Source organism: Spinacia oleracea, chromosome 1 (genome assembly GCF_020520425.1).
Source record: "Spinacia oleracea cultivar Varoflay chromosome 1, BTI_SOV_V1, whole genome shotgun sequence".
Classification (NCBI taxonomy): Eukaryota; Viridiplantae; Streptophyta; class Magnoliopsida; order Caryophyllales; family Amaranthaceae; genus Spinacia; species Spinacia oleracea.
Window position 1 is genome coordinate 61,925,254 of NC_079487.1, and position 21,255 is coordinate 61,946,508.

Sequence of the window (21,255 nt, forward strand, 5' to 3'; positions counted from 1 at the left end):
CAAATGCCTAGTAGACATTCTAATATTTTTTCTGGTGTTGCCTTGTTGTTGCCTTCTGGATTGGTTCTTGGCTTGCTGTTGGGCTTCCCCGTTTCTCTGTGCTGTTGTGTTGCTCCTTGGAAGTGGAAAACATAATATTTTATTCCTCCTTCTGAACAAACAGGGCAATTGGATGATGTATTAATTTGTTTTTATCTTATATGTTGTTTTTAATTTTTTTTGTGATGCAATGATGACAAATGTCTAATCCCAGCTCTTTTTTGAGATCTTTTGTAGATCCGGGGAAATACTATGTTAATTTGTATGAGTTTTAGAATGAATCAATTCGCACAAACCTACATCCCTTAATTTGTACACGAATATAATGTAATTTGTAGTTATTTAAACTTCTTTAGTTTTTGTGAAAAGGAAAGGAATAATTGAAGTGCTAAATATGACAATTGTATACTGTAGTATGGAATATCACTATCTACAGAGGTATTAAGTTAAGCAACTAGTATATGTCTGAAAGTTCAGTTCCAGTATTACTGGGAATTCCGCTGAATAAAACTTCAGCAGTAATTGAAATTGCTTTTTGCAGGAATTCTTATTCATATTAGTGGAATTTTTTAGGGGATCCTGTCATCAAGTGACTCTGAGATTATAATCAGGCATGAATCTCAGTCTATTGTTTTATGATCTAGAGATTCTCGCGGCAACAAACATTGGTTCTGATGGAGAGAGGCAAGAGTTATTTGTTCTTGTTTAATGGTAGTTTATTTTTGAGGAATATTATTTGTTGAACTTGAAAAAAATATAAACATGTAATACACTCAAATGCTTACTGAACAAAGCACGAGCAACTTTGTCTTATAGAATCTCCGACTTTGGTATATGCCGTTTCTTCACTTCTTGCTACTGAAAATGAATGGAAAATGCAGTGTCTTGAAAAGAATTTTGATTCAAATTCATGGAGATGCAATATTTTTTGTACAATAGATAATGACCCTTGTTGCTTTAGGGTGTCAATAAATTGTAGTTCATGAATTGTCATGATATTTATTTAAGGGTTAATATTCTTTTAAAGAAATACCCAAAAAAGTTTTTGAAAAAAACATCCTCACCTTTAACTACTACATTAACCATAATCCTAAAAAGTTTTCGATCTCTCCTTAACATCTCGAGTCTAGTTACTCTCCTCTTTCTATTTGGTCTCACAAAGCAAATGTTTGCCCGAAACAAGGTTATTTTCTCGTGCTTATGGCTAGTTTGTAAATCTTACAAACACTATGTTTTCATCGTTTTTACTTTGTTTTTGTTGGGCAGTAATACAACTTTTGAATTAAATGTACCAATTCATGTTTTATAATAATGTCTTAAGATTTAACGCAATTTCGGTCAAAATTTTAAATTGGAAACAACCTGTGCAGCGTCGCAGTTGTGTGTGTCAGGTTATAACGTACAAGTGCGCCAATATACACCTTGGGAGGGAGCCCTTCAATTGGAGGTTGTATGACATTTACTATGTTACTTCTTTTGACTTCAAGATGAAATTTGTTACCAAACCTTTATTGAGATGACTAGTAATAAAAGTTCATTGGTTTGCTCTTTCATGATCAAATTAGGAGTACAAAAAAAGATGATTAGTTCTAATTCTTAACTTTAACATTAGTACTTGGTCTCTTTTGTTAAAAGCTAATAAACTTACCATGAAAAGAAAGGTAAACAAATATGGGTTCCTTTAGTGTTGCTTTGACATGTTATATTACTATATATACATATATATATATATATATATATATATATATGTGTGTGTGTGTGTGTGTGTGTGTGTATATATATATATATACATATATATATATATATATATATATATAACCCTTAAGATGAGAACTGAGAACTAATCTCAACCATTGATCCAATTAATCTAACATTCTAGGATTCACCCGAAAAATCAAAATAGTAAGGGTAGTATGGTAATTTTGGCTGGCTGAATGACATCCCCTTTTAATTTTGGTTTTCAGATTTTTTTTCTCTCTCTCTTCCTTTCGTTTTCTCTCTCCTATTTTCTCCCTCCTCCTTTTTCCGCCATTTCTGCAGTGAAATTTTCCTCATCTTTCAACTTCTTCTTCCATTATTGCTTGGATTTCCCTCTATTTTCTCATTTTTTCCCGCGATTTACCTCAAGGTATGTTTTATTTTCCGATTTAGATTATTGATTGTTTTATTTTCCGATTTAGATTGTTGATTGTTTTATTAGGGTTCGAATTGATAATTTTTGTTGTTTTACATGTTGATTGCTGCTCGATTTTTTCTCTTTCCTCTCCCTAATTTGGCGATTCAATCTTACTCTGGTTTGCTCGAATTTGTGCGTTTTATTGTATGTTGAAGAGAAAGAAATGAAATTATGTCTCACTTTGTCTCGTCAATAGGCTTGGTAATTTCTTACCTTGCAATGTTCTAACTTGCTTCAATTTTAGTTTTGCAATTTGTATATAATCTTCAATTTGTAGAATGAATTTGGTTAATTTTTGGATTATCCCTTTGGTTTACTGATTTTTCTGGACAAACGTTCTGACTGAAACAATTAAACTCAAGTGTTTAGAAGGTAGTATCTTAGCTTTGTTTAATGTTAGTTCATTCTAAAAAATTGCTTTGCTCCATTTCGGTAGAAAATTGGAGTTTCTCTTGCAATCCTCTCATCTGTAAGAAGTAAAAGCTCAATTCAAGCCTTTAGTTCTTGTTTCTCTTTCTCATATTAGGATCTCAATCTCTTGAAAATGATTAGGACCTGCTAATCCATTATTCTTGATGATTAGGACCTGCTGATCCATTATTCTTCTAGTTGAAATTAAGAAGTAAAAAAAAAATTGAATTGAAAATGATGATTAGGACCTGCTGATTCATTATTCGTCCAGTTGATAGTGTAGGTAGTTCGTTGTCTTGGTGTAACACTAATGTCAATGGTTGGTGTAGGGGAATACGTTAAACATAATAACATGTGCGGAACAATCCTTAAAGCCAGGAAACATGTAAAAGCACAGATTAAGCAAACTTACATTCGAAGCGTGTTTTCCACAATAATCTGTCAACGAACACGAACAAAGAACTCCACTTGTCGTTCCTGGTTCACCGACACGATCAGATACGTCTTGATAATCGTAGCTTAGACAATTGATCAAGATACTTTGCTTTTTGGAAGAACTCACTTTGGAGGCACAGAGAGAATTAGGGTTCTCTGTGTCTCTAGGGTTTGAGTAATGTGAATTGTGCTAAGTTGGAAATTCGGTTGTAAGGTTATTTACATAACCTTACTAACCGACCAAGCCTAGAGGCAAGGCCGGCTAGCAAGCCTTGCACGCCAAGTCAGACGGACCGCACGCCCGCGCCCAGCGACACACTGCAGGCCGAAGCCCAAAGCGCGCGCCGAGCAGCTGGGCCGTGGGCCTTGCTCGCTCGTCGCTGCTGTGCGCTGTTGCGTGCTGTTGCATGCTCGCGCCCTATGGGCTGGCCTTGCTGGCCTTTTCTCGCGAGCTTGCTGGCTCGTTGGGCCTTGCACGTTTACGTGCTTGGCTCGACGGGCCGGCAACTCCGATGCCCTTCGTATTCGCGATTTAATATATTTCCGATATTATTTATCGTTTCGTATACGACGAATCACCGTCGTACGATACGATTTATTCGTGTCGCCCAGCTTACAAATATTCGCGATAAGATATACGATTTCGACAAAGGTCGTATCGTATAATACGTTTCCAACTAATTCCCGAAAAGCTATTAAATGAATTTCCGATTCATTTAATCCGGTGATCTGTTACGTGTCATTGGTGTGACCTTGTAGGTTCAGTCAAAAGTAAGTTGTGAGTTCAATATCCATTAGAACTCACTGATCGGAAGCATTGCTCCAGCTAGCTGTTCCGATCACTTGATCTCACTGAATTAATTTTTCGCAATTAATCTGAACCTTGGTATTAGACTTAATGCACCTTGGGTGAAGGACATATTTCCTTCAATCTCCCACTTGTCATTCAGACAAGTGTGCATCCACATTCCTTTGTCACTTAGTGTTACTTACTGAACATAAGGTAAGATCCAAGCCATCCTTATTAGGTCCAGAAGTGTTTCTCGGATTACAGAGTTCAATTGTCAAACTTTTGCAGAAGGTTAAGCCTAACCATTCTGAGCACGGCCATGCATTTTACAGTATCTAACTCTCCGAGAGGCCTTGTTACACAACAACACCATATCCTATCAAAGATACGAGGACAATCCATTCTTGCAATCTATGAACACTCACTTTGATTCATAGTACGCCCAATAACTGCTTTTATAGCCTCCTTTTACGGTGCGACGTTTAGCTAGTATCAAAGCGAACTAATTCTCAAACGAGCAGACATAATCGCTCATGTTCTGAGGAATGGTTTCTAATCACCATTAATGAGAACTACCTATGACATGACTTTAATCTCTTAAAGTGTTCTCATGGTCAATCCGATACAAGATCCAATAAGTATCTATGCAAAAGATTCTGACATCCAGTCACTCTAGTTCAAGAAACAGAATTAAGTAATATACTTGAAATCTAATCTTCATTAGTCATTGGTCGTCCACCTTTCAATGACCTGGATTAGGGATCCTTTGTGACTTCAATATTCAAGTTCACTTATGGGTGTTTCTTTGTCGAAGAATCCATCTTGACATCCCATTTGAATGATTTGAATCACATGGACTTATCATTTAATTCTAAACCACAATTAAATGAATATGAAATAAATAAATTTCATAAATATGAAATGGTTAAACCAATTGTTTTAAACATAGATCTAACAGATGTTCTAAAATAATACTTAGAAAATCAAAGCCATCCTCCAACATGCTTGATTCCCATGGTTGCTACATGTGCGTTGTGTTTCACTTGTGGCAACGGTTTAGTCAATGGATCCGCGACGTTGTCGTCAGTTCCAACCTTGCAAATCTCGATTTCCTTTCTTTCAACGATCTCTCGAAGTATATGAAATCGCCGCAGTACGTGCTTGGACTTCTGGTGGCTCCTAGGCTCCTTTTCCTGGGCAATGGCTCCGCTATTGTCGCAATACAAAGCCACTGGTCCTTTAATGGAGGGGATAACACCAAGTTCTTCAATGAAGTTCCGAATCCAAACAGCTTCCTTTGCTTCTTCTAAGGCAGCAATGTACTCGGCTTCAGTTGTAGAATCTGCAATAGTGCTTCGCTTAGCACTTTTCCAGCTTACTGCTCTGCCGTCGAGGCAGAGCACAAACCCAGACTGTGATCTGAAATCATCTCTGTCGGTTTGAAAGCTTGCGTCCGTATAGCCCTTAACAATCAACTCATCTGTACCACCATAAACCAGAAACTGATCCTTAGTCCTTTTTAGGTACTTTAGGATGTTCTTGGCAGCAGTCCAATGCGCCTCACCTGGTTATGACTAGTACCTGCTCGTTGCACTGAGTGCGAACGAAACATCCGTCCTTGTACAAATCATAGCATACATGATGGATCCAATAGCCGAAGCATATGGAATTCCACTCATCTTTCTACGCTCATCAGATGTTTTGGGACACTGATTCTTGCTTAGATATACGCCATGTGACATGGGTAGATGGCCTCTCTTGGCTTCCATCATATTGAACCTAGCTAGCACTTTGTCAATGTAAGTGCTTTGGCTTAGTCCAATCATCCTCTTAGATCTATCCCTATAGATCTTGATGCCCAATATGTACTGTGCCTCTCCTAAGTCCTTCATTGAGAAACACTTTCCGAGCCAAGTCATTACAGACTCCAACATAGGAATGTCGTTTCCAATAAGTAGTATGTCGTCAACATACAAGACTAGGAATGCAATTTTACTCCCACTGACCTTCTTGTATACACAAGATTCGTCCTGATTCTTGATGAAGCCAAACTTATTGACTGCTTCATCAAATCGTTTATTCCAACTCCTTGATGCTTGCTTTAGTCCGTAGATGGACTTCTTAAGCTTGCATACCTTTCCTTGGTTCTTTTGATCGACAAAACCCTCCGGCTGTGTCATGAACACAGTCTCTTCAAGAACACCGTTCAAGAAGGCAGTTTTGACATCCATTTGCCATATTTCATAGTCATGAAAAGCGGCAATCGCAAGGATTATCCGAATAGACTTAAGCATCGCGACTGGAGAAAAGGTTTCATCTTAGTCAACGCCGTGAACTTGCCTGTAACCTTTTGCTACCAATCTAGCCTTGTATATGTATACAATTCCATCTTTGTCTTTCTTCAACTTGAAGACCCATTTGCATCCGATAGGTGTGAACCCATCCGGCAAATCAACCAAATCCCAGACTTGATTTTCAGACATGGAGTCTATTTCAGATTGCATGGCCTCTAACCATTTAATGGAGCTTGGGCTCGTCATAGCTTGCTTGTAAGTCAAAGGTTCATCACTACCCAATATGAGAACGTCTAAGTTTTCAGTTAAGAGGACGCCTGTCCCTCTGTCCGGCTGAAAAATAGTTCTATTTGACCTACGAGGGGCAACAACGTTTTGAGGAACTACTCCCACTGGCTCTTCTAAAGACCTTGGAGGTTCATCAACTTGAACTGCTTCTAAAGAGTTCTGAGTTCGTTGTTCGTCTCGAATCTCTTCGAGGTCTATTATTCTCCCACTTGTCAATTTGGAAATATGATTTCTTTCCAAAAAGACACCGTCACGAGCAACGAATACCTTGTTGTCTGACTTGTTATAGAAATAATACCCCATAGTTTCTTTTGGATATCCAACAAAGAAACATTTGTCAGATTTAGGTTGTAGCTTGTCCGAAATTAATCGCTTGACATATGCTTCGCAACCCCAAATCTTCAGAAAAGACAACTTTGGAAGTTTCCCAGTCCATAATTTGTATGGAGTCTTTTCAACAGCTTTTGACGGAGCACGATTCAGTGTGAGTGCTGCAGTTTGCAACGCATGTCCCCAGAACTGTAAAGGAAGTTCGGCCTGACCCATCATTAACCTGACCATATCGAGTAAGGTCCTATTTCTCCGTTCCGACACTCCATTCCATTGAGGTGTCCCCGGAGCAGTCAATTCAGAAAGAATACCGCATTCTTTTAGATGGTCATCAAACTCGTGGCTAAGATATTCACCTCCTCGATCCGATCTTAGAGCTTTGATTTTCTCGCTATGTTGATTGTCTACTTCATTTTGAAATTCTCCGAATTTCTCAAACGATCCAGACTTGTGCTTCATTAAGTAAATATAGCCATATCTACTGAAGTCGTCCGTAAACGTTATGAAATAGCTGAACTCACCTGTAGCTTTCGTACTCATAGGCCCACATACGTCCGTATGTATTAGCTCTAGTAGTTCGCTTGCTCTTTCTCCCACCTTTGAGAAGGGTTGCTTTGTCATTTTGCCAAGTAAACAAGATTCGCATTGATCAATCTTCTCTAAGTCGAATGATTCAAGAATTCCTTTCCGTTGAAGTAATTCCATGCGCTTTATGTTTATATGGCCTAATCGACAATGCCACAGAAATGTGAGATCCGAATCACCAGTTTTAGCTTTTTTGGTATTTATGTTATAAATGTGTTTGCTCGTATCTAGCACATAAAGACCGTTTTCTTGTTGTGCTGAACCATAAAACATTCCATTCAAAGAAAAAGAACAACTATTGTCTTTAAATTGAAAACTAAAACCTTTAGAATCCAAACTTGAAACGGAAATAATGTTTCCGGTGATACTAGGAACGTAGTAACAGTTTTCTAGTTCCAAAACAAACCCACTAGGCAAAGAAATAAAATAAGATCCTACGGCTAATGCAGCAATCCGTGCTCCATTTCCCACGCGTAGATCCATCTCGCCTTTATCAAGCCTTCTACTTCTCCTTAGTCCCTGTGAATTGGAAAATAAGTGTGAGCCACAACCAGTATCTAATACCCAAGAAGTAGAATTAGCTAGATTACAATGTATAACATACATACCTGAAGGAGAAGCAACGTTTCTGTCCTTCTTCTCTTCCTTTAGTTTGGGGCAATCTTGCTTGTAATGACCAATTTCATTACAATTGAAGCATTGCGATGTAGAAGGAGAAGCATTCCTCTTCATCTTGCTCTTGGAAGGCGCCAGATACCCTCCGGGAGTGGACGAAGATGCAGCCTTGCTTTTCTTCCCCTTGCCTACTTTCTTGAATTTAGTGCACCTCACATTCAAAGGGTCTTGATTGAACTTAAGGATTTTCTCCCATTTCATGAGTAATTCCGCAAGTTCATAGAATGTGCTCTCTTTCTGATGAAAGAGATAGTACGTCTTAAAACCCTCATAATCCTTGTGAAGAGAATTCAGCACTAGTGCAACAGCTACGGACTCTTTGATGGAACCACCAAGTCTCTCAATTGTGAAAAATAATCCAGACATCATATCCACATGAGACCGAATTGATGTGTTTTTTTCCATCTTGACAGAGTAGATGCGCCTTTGTGCCTCCAGAAGTTCGATTTCTAGGCACGATTTGCGTGGGGTTATGAGCTTGAGATCGCTCATTGAATTAGCCAATTCGTCAACCCCATTGCCACCAGTTTGGCACAAGGGTCGAAAACCCGCACACTTATCCTCGAGGCTACTTAGGAGAGCTTGAGGTTCAAAAGTAATGAACCTCCGTCTCCAACTCTCACGGATAGACTTAAGGATGAACTCCGTGACAAGGTACTTGTGAAGTGCCTAACTTCTGTACCTTTCAGGAGTCATGCCTCGCGCATCATAGCCAGGGAAAGGTTGTTCAATGACATAGTGTATGCCATTAACTTTCAAAACTTCGACAAGTTTCTCTTTCCATTAAAGAAAATTAGTCAAGTCTAACTCGACATCCTGAATTTCAGATGATATGATTGTGGTTATGTTTGCGACCATTTTGATTACTATAATCGAAAAGAATTTGCAATAAATAACCATTCATACAATTCAATAACTTTGAAATAAAAGCAAAACATGCAATCATTAAAACTATTAAAACATTTCATTCATGCAAAAAGCAAAAACATGGTCCAAAATGAATGAAACAATTCAAAGACCCCAAAAGTCTTAAATCCTTAAGCAACTTTAGCATGTCTTAAGTAGTTTAAGATTTTAGGTAAGCAAAACCTATTTCTAGTAATCTCCAAATTACTCTTGGTTAATAAATTAATGCCATAATTTATCCCATTGCCACAACTTAATGCCATTGTTGTTTGAGTTGTAACCACAATCAACGTGCTCCTTTAGGACGCCTTACCATCTAAGTCAACTAAAATAGCACCTCGCTTTAGCGTAAACCTACTATCTTAGATCCCTAGATTTTGTAAGTGTTGATTTGGAAGGCAATTTTTAAACTCAATATTACTTGGACCTAGTTGTTTCTATGTTGGTTCGATTATTAAGTGAACTTAAAACTAATCGATTAATAGGAAACAACCTGTTCATGCAAAGCATACATACATTCATACATTCACGCATAATATATATATATAGAAGTGCATAAATAAATGGTGATCTAGTATGGCCCAAAACTTTTGTCTTGAAGCATCCAATCTTCATCACCTTCTTGTTAGCTTGGCATCGTCTTGAATCTTCGTTCAAATGCTAACTTAAAGTTCTAAACTTAGAAATACTTGAAAATAATAAATTACATCAAAATTTCCATGGTACGCAGACCATATTTAAAACTTTACATTCAAAGATAGAACGGTACGCATACCGTATTTAACTATCCTAAATTGGCCATACTAGTCACTTAAAGTACCTGCATTACATAAAATAGATATTCTATGCATTCACCCATTCGTGCGCTAAAACGAATGACCCATATAAATATGCAAGTATTTACGTGAATTAATTAAAATTCACGTTCACATAAACGCGTCCTAAAAGATTAATCAATTTCCAAATTATTAATCCTTAGACTTTATTCTAATTAAAATTGAATTTAATTAAAATAATGCGACCTACGAAAATAATTAAAAATAATTATTTCATTTTAATTTCATTTAGTGGCTCCCACTCAAACCAATAATTATTCCGGATAATTAATTATGAAATATTAAATTAAAACTCGCGGCCCGACCCAAGCAAATAAAATATTAAAATTAAATATCCCGTTAGCCCAAATTAATGCAAATATACGAAGCCCAACGAATTAAATGATTTTTAACAAAAAGATCCAATTACTTAGTCGTGCTAGGCTTGTGCCCAGCCCCGTGCCTTGCATGAGGCCCAAGAGCGCACGAGCAAGGCTCGCACACCCCCCGCCCCATCGCGCGCGCGCACCGCGTCCCCACAGCTATGCTGCCCCTGCGCTGCGTGTTTTGCATCGTGTGTGTGCTGGACGTCGCAAGGATCGCGCCTTGCTTCGTCGCAGCACCGCAAGCAATGCCGCCTGCCCTTTCCTTGCCCACCGCGCACGAGGCACGCAGCGTACCTGATGCTGCCCATGTCGCATGCGGCTCGGCCTAAGCACATCAGCCCATATGGCTCGACGAGCCATACGTCCACCATACTTGTGTTCGTGCTTGGTTCGTGATACGGACCAACTTAATTAAAATTAAATTTAATTTCACGAACTTGCATTAATTTTATTTTTCAAAAAGTTACGATTTTTATTTTCGAAAATCAACGATTTTTAACGATTCAATAAACTTGAACGACAATCCAATTTTGTAAAATTATTAAATCAAGGGCTAACAATATTCAAACTTTTAAGAACGAACGAATCAACATTTAAAGTTTGAACTTTTAATTAATAAAATGCGAAGCTTTAAATCGTTCATAAACAATTAAATTTCAGATTTTTAATAATTTGGTTTAAGTGCGATTAAAATTAACGAAACAGTTCAAAATTTTAATCCAATAATTTATAAAATTTTCCACTTACCCATGAAATTATATCCCCTTTCCCAATTAACCGAATTATTAAACCAAAATTAATTAAAATTCAATTAGGGTTTCAAATTTTACGAATTGGGGAAAGGCAAAATTAGGGTTTTTACTTATCGGAAAAATCTGAAATTTTTACCATAGATCAAGCATGTACCCAGAAACATTTTGTCAATATTTAAAGCAATTCCTAGTAGTTTAGATTGACCTTTTAATTGAATTACTGTCTGACACTTTTAATTTTTAATGAAAAATTAACAAAAACGCCCAAAAGACGATACTTCGAGGCCTGTTTTCGCAATTCTATTATCGTGAGTTGATCTTAGAAAATCGTTTTCCATCAGATTAGGGTTTTAAAAATCGAAAAAGCGATGATTTTTGATTTCGGACCTGATTATTACGCAATTCATCCAATAATTCTTAAAAATTCCGAAAAATTAACAAAAAATCCAAATTTTTCGATTGATGCAAAAACAATAATAATCATGCTAATTCATGCTTTGAATACATAAGGCTCTGATACCACTTTAGGGGAATACAGTTAAACATAATAACATGTGCGGAACAATCCCCAAAGCCAGGAAACATGTATAAAGCACAGATTAAGCAAACTTACATTCGAAGCGTGTTTTCCACAATAATCTTTCAACGAACACGAACAAAGAACTCCACTTGTCGTTCCTCTACTTGGTTCACCGACACGATCAGATCCGTCTTGATAATCGTAGCTTAGACAATTGATCAAGATACTTTGCTTTTGGGAAGAACTCACTTTGGAGGCACAAGGAGAATTAGGGTTCTCTGTGTCTCTAGGGTTTGAGTAATGTGAATTGTGCTAAGTTGGAAATTCGGTTGCAAGGTTATTTACATAACCTTACTAACCGACCAAGCCAAGAGGCAAGGCTGGCTAGCAAGCCTTGCACGCCAAGTCACACGGACCGCACGCCCGCGCCCAGCGACACACTGCAGGACGAAGCCCACAGCGCGCGCGCCGAGCAGCTGGGCCGTGGGCCTTGATCGCTCGTCGCTGCTGTGCGCTGTTGCGTGCTGTTGCGTGCTCGCGCCCTATGGGCTGGCCTTGCTCGCCTTTGCTCGCGAGCTTGCTGGCTCGTTGGGCCTTGCATGCTTACGTGCTTGGCTTGACGGGCCGGCAACTCCGATGCCCTTCGTATTCGCGATTTAATATATTTCCGATATATTATTTATCGTTTCGTATACGACGAATCACCGTCGTACGATACGATTTATTCGTGTCGCCAAGCTTACGAATATTCGCGATACGATATACGATTTCGACAAAGGTCGTATCGTATAATACGTTTCCAACTAATTCCCGAAAAGCTATTAAATGAATTACTGATTCATTTAATCCGGTGATCTATTACGTGTCATTGGTGTGACCTTGTAGGTTCAGTCAAGAGTAAGTTGTGAGTTCAATATCCATTAGAACTCACTGATCGGAAGCATTGCTCCAGCTAGCTGTTCCGATCACTTGATCTCACTGAATTAATTGTTCGCAATTAATCTGAACCTTGGTATTAGACTTAATGCACCTTGGGTGAAGGACATATTTCCTTCAGTTGGCTCTTTACTGCTTTGGTTATTGGTTTCTTGATGTATTCCTTTAAGGAGGAGTTCTCTTGAATCTTAATTTGGTTGGGGGAGGAATCAGGAAAAATTCTATGATCATGATGACAATGCATAGATACCACACCCCTTGGTAAATTCTAGTCAGTAGTTGCTTTACTTGGTTTAGGATGATCTTGTAGTGCCAACTTCAGCGGGCTCTCGGTTTCTGATTGCAGTTGGTTTTATGAGCTGAAAAGTGGGGTTGAAATGTTGATTAAGGTTGCTGATTTACAGCCCAGTTGATTGTATCCATTGGTCTTCTGCTGCACAACTATCTTTGCTTGAAGATGAGATGCGGAGAGTGGAACGAGTTAATGTAAGTTGAAAGTGTCTTTATTTCAAGGACTCTGATTTATTGCTATCATTGGCCTGTAGCGATCAAGCTTTTTTGATATTTGCCTTTTGCTTTTATGCTTCTGGATCTTGAAACTGTGTTTGTGAATTGTGCCTATGCTATTCTAACTTCAAGCACTCGTGTTGGATCTTCGGCTAAAACATGGAATTCTGTTACTGAAATAAAATAGCCTAGTCTCTTAGACATGTACCAATCTCAGACACCTACTACTCAGTTTGAGTAACATCCGTCTCTACAAAATAGGGATCAAGTTGTTCTTTTGTTTATTTTGATCTATGCTTCTTCCAGTTTTATTTTCTAATTAAACATGTTTGCATTTTAGTTAATTAAGGCATGAGATATACATAGTTGAGGTTGAAATTGAAATGAGAAATCTCCACGGAGATAAGACGTGGCAGTCGTGGGATCTTGGTCATTTCAGCTTGCAAAATTATAAACTGATAGTAATTGCACTTCTAGGAACTGGTCAGATTCTTTGGGACTAGGGTGTGTTGGGGTTTATGTAGTTGCTCCTTGTTTTGCCTTTGGTCTCCTCGTTCTAGCAGAACACTAATGATTAACTTTACTGATTTTCTAGAAATTGATAATATCTGCATTTGAACTTTCCGGGATGCATAATTTAGCATGGCCGCAAGCCACTGATGATACTCCTGCCGCTGATGTTGCTTCTATTCTAACGAACAACAATAGTCTGTTTATATTGATAATGAAGTTGTTGAAATGGTTAATGATGTTTTGTTTACTTTCTATATTTTTTTGCTTACTTTTAATTTGAAAATATTTACTTTTAAAAGATAAAATGTATGATTTCATTCTAAGTATTCCTACTCCGAGAGAACATATCCTACTAGCTCAATAAGTAGAGCATTTGTGTGAATGCACAAACGATGTGGGTTCGAATACCACGTAGGTTCATCTCATTATGATGAGGAATACATATCCTACATGCGCTCGACATTACCTTACAGTGTGTTTATATTAGTAGTGAAGTTCTTGAAATGGTTAACCATGTTTGGTCTACTTTTTACATTTTAATTATTATGTGTTGGCTAATTAGCTTTCTACCTTTATTATTTACTTTTTGTATTGTTTTACTTACTTTTAATTCAAAAACCTTTACTTTGACCTCCGAGCATATACTTGTTTCTTATAATTTTGATCAGCTTGTAGGTTGATGAAAGTTAACGACTTGGAGTTTCTTTGCTCGATCATTAGAAATTGCCGCAGCGAAACATTTTGATGTACTCTTTCGTTATTTTGATTTACTTTTTAGTTATTATGATTTACTTTTGAGGTATTTTGATTTACTTTTTAGTTCCTTGTATTTACTTTTGAGTTTTTTTTTTTAAAAAAAAGTTTTGTATTAGAGACAACCTATGTAGGAATCAAACCTACATCCCCTATGCAACTGCATAGTGCTCTACCAGTTGAGCTAATAGGTTTTTTCCAAAACAACTCAAGTTGCATCGCATTTTCAAAAGTAGATAAATAACTAAGAAAAGTAAATGGAACTAATTTAAAAGTAAATCTCAAGTTGCATCACATTTTCAAAAGTAGATAAATAAGTCACAAAAGTAAATGGAACTAATTGAAAAGTCAATTTAAATCATAGATGATATCGATTTCCCGTATTTATTTCTAGTTCCTAGGACCATAGTGTCGCAGACGATAAGCACAAAACCTTACACAAAACCTTACAGAAAGGAAAATATCAAACTGCAGGATGTTTGAGCGAATGATTAGCAGACTGTTTGTGAGGTTTATATGCTATTCTTCCTCACTTTCCTCAGTACAAGTTTTGCTAGCTAATTCGCCAAGCGGCAGCTACAGACAAGAAGAATTTGAAAGTCACTAAGCCCGGATGGTATGCCAATAAACCACCAACTAAAACCGAAGTTCACTAAATGACCTGAAATAACTCAAAGTAACAATGTATGTTGATGTAATTTTCTCCTTACCTTGTATTATACCCTAGATACTAAATTGAACAGAACTCAGGATGAACACTAGCTAGTATTGTATAATAACTTCTGCCTCTGTTGAGAAGAAAATAAAATCGACTTTTAAAAATATTTTGATTTACTTTTGATTTATTATGATTTACTTTTTAAAGTTATTTATCTACTTTTTACTTATTTTGATTTATTTTTGAGTTTCTTTTATTTTGAAGTTTTTAAAGGTTATCTACTTTTGAGCATATACAAGCTGATCTATGGGTGAAACACAAACGAAGCAAATTATATAATCAGTACCAACTGCCTAGTAGCAACTACTATCCTACTTCGCGAGCATAAATTTTAGTTTACATTTTGCGAGATTTTATTTACTTTAATTTAGAGGGATTACGTTCCTTTAAGTTATAGCTCCGCAACCTGGTTGATTTTATGCATACGTGAGTTGTTCGTTGACGCTGAAACAATCAATCTAGTAGTATCTAAAGTTTCCTTTTTATCTGAGGTGCATCAGTAAGCAATAGACTGCTTCAAGCAACCAGGTTTACTTTTAGAGATATTTAGTTTACTTTTAGAGATTTTTTGTTTACTTTCCCGCAGTTTTAATACTTCAATAATTTTGTGTCACCACTCCATCCTAATTATCAACATATGTACTAACCACTGTTCATAGTTAGGTCCATATTCCACCAAAAAAACCACCAAAATAAACACCAAAGTCAACCAAGGTCAACATTTGCTTAAACCTAGCAAAATAGGTTCAAGCAAGGAACCATAGACTAGAACAACAACACAGGAACAACATAATAGCAACACAGGAACATCACAAGCAGAGAAAGCAAAGATCAAATAAAAAGAATAGGCAATCAGATTAGAAATAACAGTGAGATCTAAAATGTAGCAGCAAACAACAACACAATGCATAACAGAAAGAGCAACAGCAATATTTGTGCTAACGTAATGCAAGCAAAAAATTTCATGTGATTTATGGACAAATTAGACACCAAAAATTCAATTAATCCCAAAATTTAGAAGTTTATCTTAATTATACCTTTCAAATCTCTGGTTGTTAAAGAAATCCGCATAGTTGCTCTCGGAAACCTAATTCCAGCATCATAGAAAGTTAAATCAATTAATCAAGTAGTTTTTCTAGAATTCGAAGATAAAACTAATTTTTCTATGAAAAGCTGAAGAAATTTAAAAATCTTAAATCGAAAATCCTACCTTTGCGTATGATGAATTCGCAACAAATCGATCAAAAATCCAATCAAATTATTTATTCGATTTTCGCTTTTTGTTGAATTTATACCTAATTTCAGCTAAACTTCTGTAAAAGTTAAGAAAATGTGAGTAATACCTGATTTCCATATCGATTTTGAAGAATCGTGTAGAATTTGAGAATCGCATAAGCACCATCGAATTTGCTTGAAATCTTTGGCGAACTCCAAAATTGCATTTATAAATTACTACGAATCATTAATAATTCAATTTGGGGAAATATTTGAGTGCAATTGCAACTTGATATTGAAAACTATACCTAATTTTGGGTAGAGAAGTCGGAACCTCGAAGAAAATGGAAGAGTATAGAGTTGTGAGGAGAGAGAAACTATCAAACTTTCTGTTTTGGGAGTAGAGAGAGAAAGATATCCGTGTGTTCTAAATTCTGATAGAGCGAACCATCAAAATCAAATTTCTTGAGATTAAATCGCATCCGTCTATTTCATCTAAATCTTACGGTTGCTAAAGGTTCTCATTATAAGATTGGTTCTCATCTTAAGATAGGTTCTCACCAGAACCTAGTCCTATATATATATATATATATAATATTTTAAGATGGTGTGATTAGTTACAAATTTTGTTTGCATTTAATTTGTTTTCTTATTTGCATAATTTAATGGAGTATTTGTTTTGTTGTCATGTATTTTAATTAGAGTATGGATAAAGGAAATAAAAAGTGGTGGACATTTTCTAGATGGAGTGATGAATATGAACGAGGAGTTTGATGAGTACATTGAAAATACTTTTGCATCCAAGTCACAAGAAAATCAAATTTGTTGCCCTTGTGAAATTGTCATTACCGTTATTGGCATCATACCAATGTTATTAAAGAACATATAATTTGTAATGGTTTTGTGCCTAGATCTGACATAGTATGGGCGGACAACGAAAGAGAAAATGTGACAGTTGATCATGATGTATCTCCTAATACAAACGATGGCATAGAGGGGTTGTTGAATGATTCTTTAAGAGAGGGGCCAAATGAAGATGCAAAGAAGTTTTTGAAACTAATTGAAGAAGGTCAACAAGTGTTGTATCCCGGTTGTAAATTTTTTTCTAAACGTTCCTTTACAATCCGACTATTTATTCTCAAGTGTGATTATAAGTTGTGCAATGCTGGGTTTGATGCTTTTTTAGAACTTTTTAAGGAAGCGTTGCCCGATTATTCAAAGTTGCCTTTTTTTTAATGAGGCGAAAAGTGGGTTAAAAGTTTTAGGGATGAATTAATACTAAGATAGATGCATGCCGGGCCCTAATGATTGCATGTTGTATTGGGAGGAAAATGCAAATGCAACAAGTTGCCATGTTTGTAATACTCCAAGGTGGAAATCAAGTGATAAAGACAATGTAGATGAAAAGCCCCATTAAATTCCAGCCAAAATCCTAAGGTACTTTCCAATCAAGAAGAGGTTGTAGAGGTTATTTATGTGCCAAGAAACCGCAAGGTACATGACATGGCATGCAAATGGACATGAAGAAGATGGGCTTTTACAACATCCAGTGGATGGTGAAACTTGGAAGGAATTTGATAAGTTGTACCCAATGTTTGCTGAAGAACCTCGTAATGTGAGGCTAGGGTTAGCCACAGATGGATTTAATCCATTTCACACGATGAGCATTGTACATAGTACTTGGCCAGTCATCTTGATCAATTACAACTTGCCTCCATGGTTGCTCATGAAGTCTGAGTTTTTAATGTTAGCATTACTTATTCCTGACCCTTTATCCCTCGGCAATGATATTAACATCTATCTACAACCACTAATCAAAGATCTAAAAGATTTGTGGGAGTTTGGGTTGGAAACATATGGTGCTTCCACAAATAAAAGGTTTGACATGCATGCAGCTTTGATGTCTATTGTTTCTGATTTTCCGGCTTATGCAATGTTGTCTGGTTGGAGCACTAAAGGAAGAAAAGCATGTCCATGATTTCATTATGACACACAATCACGATGGTTGGACCATAAGCCGTAAATTTTGCTACCGAGAAAATCGTATATTTCTATATCCAGCCCACTCTTGGTCCCATTGATAAGAGAAATTTCAACGGTGAAATTGAGGAGAGAACTGCACCTCTTAGATTGAAAGGAACTGAAATTGAGGAGCTACTACATGACTTTCCAAATGAATTTGGAAAGAAGCAAAAGCAAAAGCCAGATGTAGAAGTTCCATGGAGAAAGTTGCCAATAATTTTTATCTTGCCTTATTGGAAGCATTGCACTAATCGCCATAATCTTGATGTTATGCATATAGAAAAGAATATATTTCATAGCATCATCGGAACATTGTTAGACATTCCTAAGAAGACCAAGAAACATGTGAGTGCTCGTCGTCATTTGAAAGTTCTCAAAATTATGCCGAAGCTTCAACCTATTGGAGAAGACGATGACGAAGAAATCCCGAGATCGCGATACTGGTTGAACTAGAAAAGAAGCGTATGTTTTGCCAGAGAATTAAGAATGCAAAGATACCACAAGGTTATGCTTCTAATATTTTTCGTTGCGTGCAAGTTAATGAAGGGAAGATCACAGGCTATAAGAGCCACGATGCTCATTTTTGTATGCATTATTTGCATCCAATTGCTTTGAAAATAACATTACCTAAAGATGTTGCAACTCCTTTAATAAGGTTATGTCATTATTTCAAAGGCATATGGAATAAAGCTATTAACCCTCGAGATCTTGATAATCTCCACCATGAGATAGTTGAATCTCTTTGTCAACTAGAAACAAAATTTCCTCCTTCATTCTTTACCGTGATGGTCCATTTACTTGTTGATTTGGTGGAAGAAATTAGGTTGGGTGGTCCTGTTGGTAGCAGGTGCATGTACGCAACTGAGAGGTATCTTCCTGAATTAAAGGATGATGTTCGGAATAAATTAAGCTTGCCCCGAAGGCTCAGTGGCAGAAGAATATTGGGCCAAAGAATGTCTTAGATTTTGTGATAGATACATAAATTAATCAAACACATCTTCAGATATTGTGAAGCCTAGTATCTCACAACCACTCTTTCCTAATATTGGCCAACCTACTAGGGGAAAAGGAAGGACCACAAAGAACCAGGGTGGGTTTGTGATTGATCATGCTACTTGGGCTCAAGAGCATCAATATGTCTTATTCAATTCTAGTTCTGAGGAAATTGAGGAATACATCAGGTAAAATAGCTTCTAATAAAATCATTTTTTTTATATTTTTTTATATTACATAACAATCATCATAGACTACTAGTACTAAGATATTTTTTTCCCACAGTGATCACATGGCATCTATAAGTTCTCATAGGAAAAGAAAATGGGATAGTGCTCAAAATCATAGCAAGGAATTCATGGATTGGTTTAAGGAGAAAGTTACTTATAGGCTTGAATAGGGTGAGGTAGTACCTGACCATGTTAAATGGTTATCAAAAGGGACTTCATATTTCGCAAAAAGGTACACCGGGTACTCTGTTAATGGCTATGACTTCCACACCATGAAGCGCGATGCAAATTCTGTATCTCAAAACCATGGAATTACTACAACAGCTCTAACACCTAGTTTTTCTAGTAGCAAAGATCAATATCCTATTATGGGAGATGTTGCTTATTACGGTTCGCCAGAAGAAATCATTGAGCTATCTTATCATGGTCAATTAAGCGTCGTCTTGTTTAGATGTGTGTGGTTTCACTCAGAAACGAATGATGACTTTACAATGGTTAACAAGAATAAGATAATTTGTGGAGGAGAACCATTTATCTTGGCATCTCAAGCACGTCAAGTTTTTTATGGGGAAGCTCCAACCAAGAATGGTTGGTATTATGCTGTCCACAACCTTCCCACTGTGAGGGGGTCGAAAAAGCACGAGGCTAATGCGTGACCTTGTCCCTCGTGGGTGTGACGTTTCTTTTTGTCAAATCACGTGTAATTGGATTTCCTGTGAGTTTACACCCAATTGACTAGTAATATAGGAGTCGCCATTCAGTTTTTAACGACAATGAGAAAAACTGACAAAACCCGGTTATCGTGACATAAAGGGAGTGCAATTATGTTTGACCACGACGGCCGTAGGTTCCCTTGTGATCCCTGGTGTGGGGATCTCTCAACATACACCCGCAAGGTAGAGATTGAGGGTTCGGGGGACTGTAACTACCGAGAGGAGTACTCGCTCTTCGATAACTCCAGAGGCAGGATATCCTTACTAGCTCAACATAAATAATTTAAGGGACATGCATTAACTATTAAACTAATCTGAGTTGATTTTAACAATATGCAATATATAGTACTAGGTCGAACGCGATTATCTGATTTAGATTATTTTAAGGGACCTAGCATGATAATCCAATTTCCCAACATATTATTTTTATTAGGCGTGATAGAACAATCAGTTTTAGTTAGTTTAACAGTTCATAAAAGGGCGAGGAAAGCAATTAAACCATGGAAAAGGGACACATTACGACGTACCCTTGAGAGGTGCGTCACGGTTCTCAGAAAACTAACCACTTTGACTTTGCTATTTCTCCTTTTATTTAACGAATTTCAAATTATAGGACAGGATACGTTCTGTTCGATGTTGGGATCGATTGCGACAGAACGCGTGATCAGTTTTGCAGCGTGAGGCTTAGGCTTAGGGGTTTAGAGTCAATACTCAGAATAATAATTGTGTGTTCTTGTTCCTTTCACGTCGAACTTAGGGCCCTATTTATAGAAAAGAGTTCGTGGAAAGATAGAATTGTAGAACTCTAATCCACGAGGAATTAGGAAAGAACACTTCCCAGGTATTTTCAGCGCCCAGGGCTGGGCGGCGAAGATTTCGGCGCCCAGAGCCAGGCGTTGAAAATAGGGTCTGGGCCGTTTCTTTGTCAGATTAGGATTCTTAGAATCCGGAGTGTATGAGACTTTAATCGAGTCTTTTAGTGCGTATTAATTATATGATGGAATGCATCTGGGCCCGTTACGAACTCTAGGCTCGTTAGGATTTTAATTAATACGTATCAGGTTTTTCGAATCGTATTAGGAATAGGATTCTTTCGCAATTTCTATCTCATTTAGGATTTATGTTGGAGTGCAACACCTAATTCTGACAGGTTTCTATCTTTTATGACTTGCCACTTTTAACAACTACCCATTACGGCAGTTACTATTTTTAGCAGGTTTCCATAAATAGCAGGTTTCTATAAATAGCAGGTT

The 21,255-nt window shown here is 37.1% G+C and overlaps 1 non-coding gene across 1 annotated transcript; it reads left to right on the forward strand.

Annotated features, from left to right (window-relative positions):
* Positions 1-219: 219 nt before the first annotated feature.
* Positions 220-316, forward strand: LOC130466670 (small nucleolar RNA snoR69Y). Its single transcript, XR_008926839.1, has one exon. It is a non-coding gene; the product is annotated as a small nucleolar RNA snoR69Y (small nucleolar RNA).
* Positions 317-21,255: the final 20,939 nt, after the last annotated feature.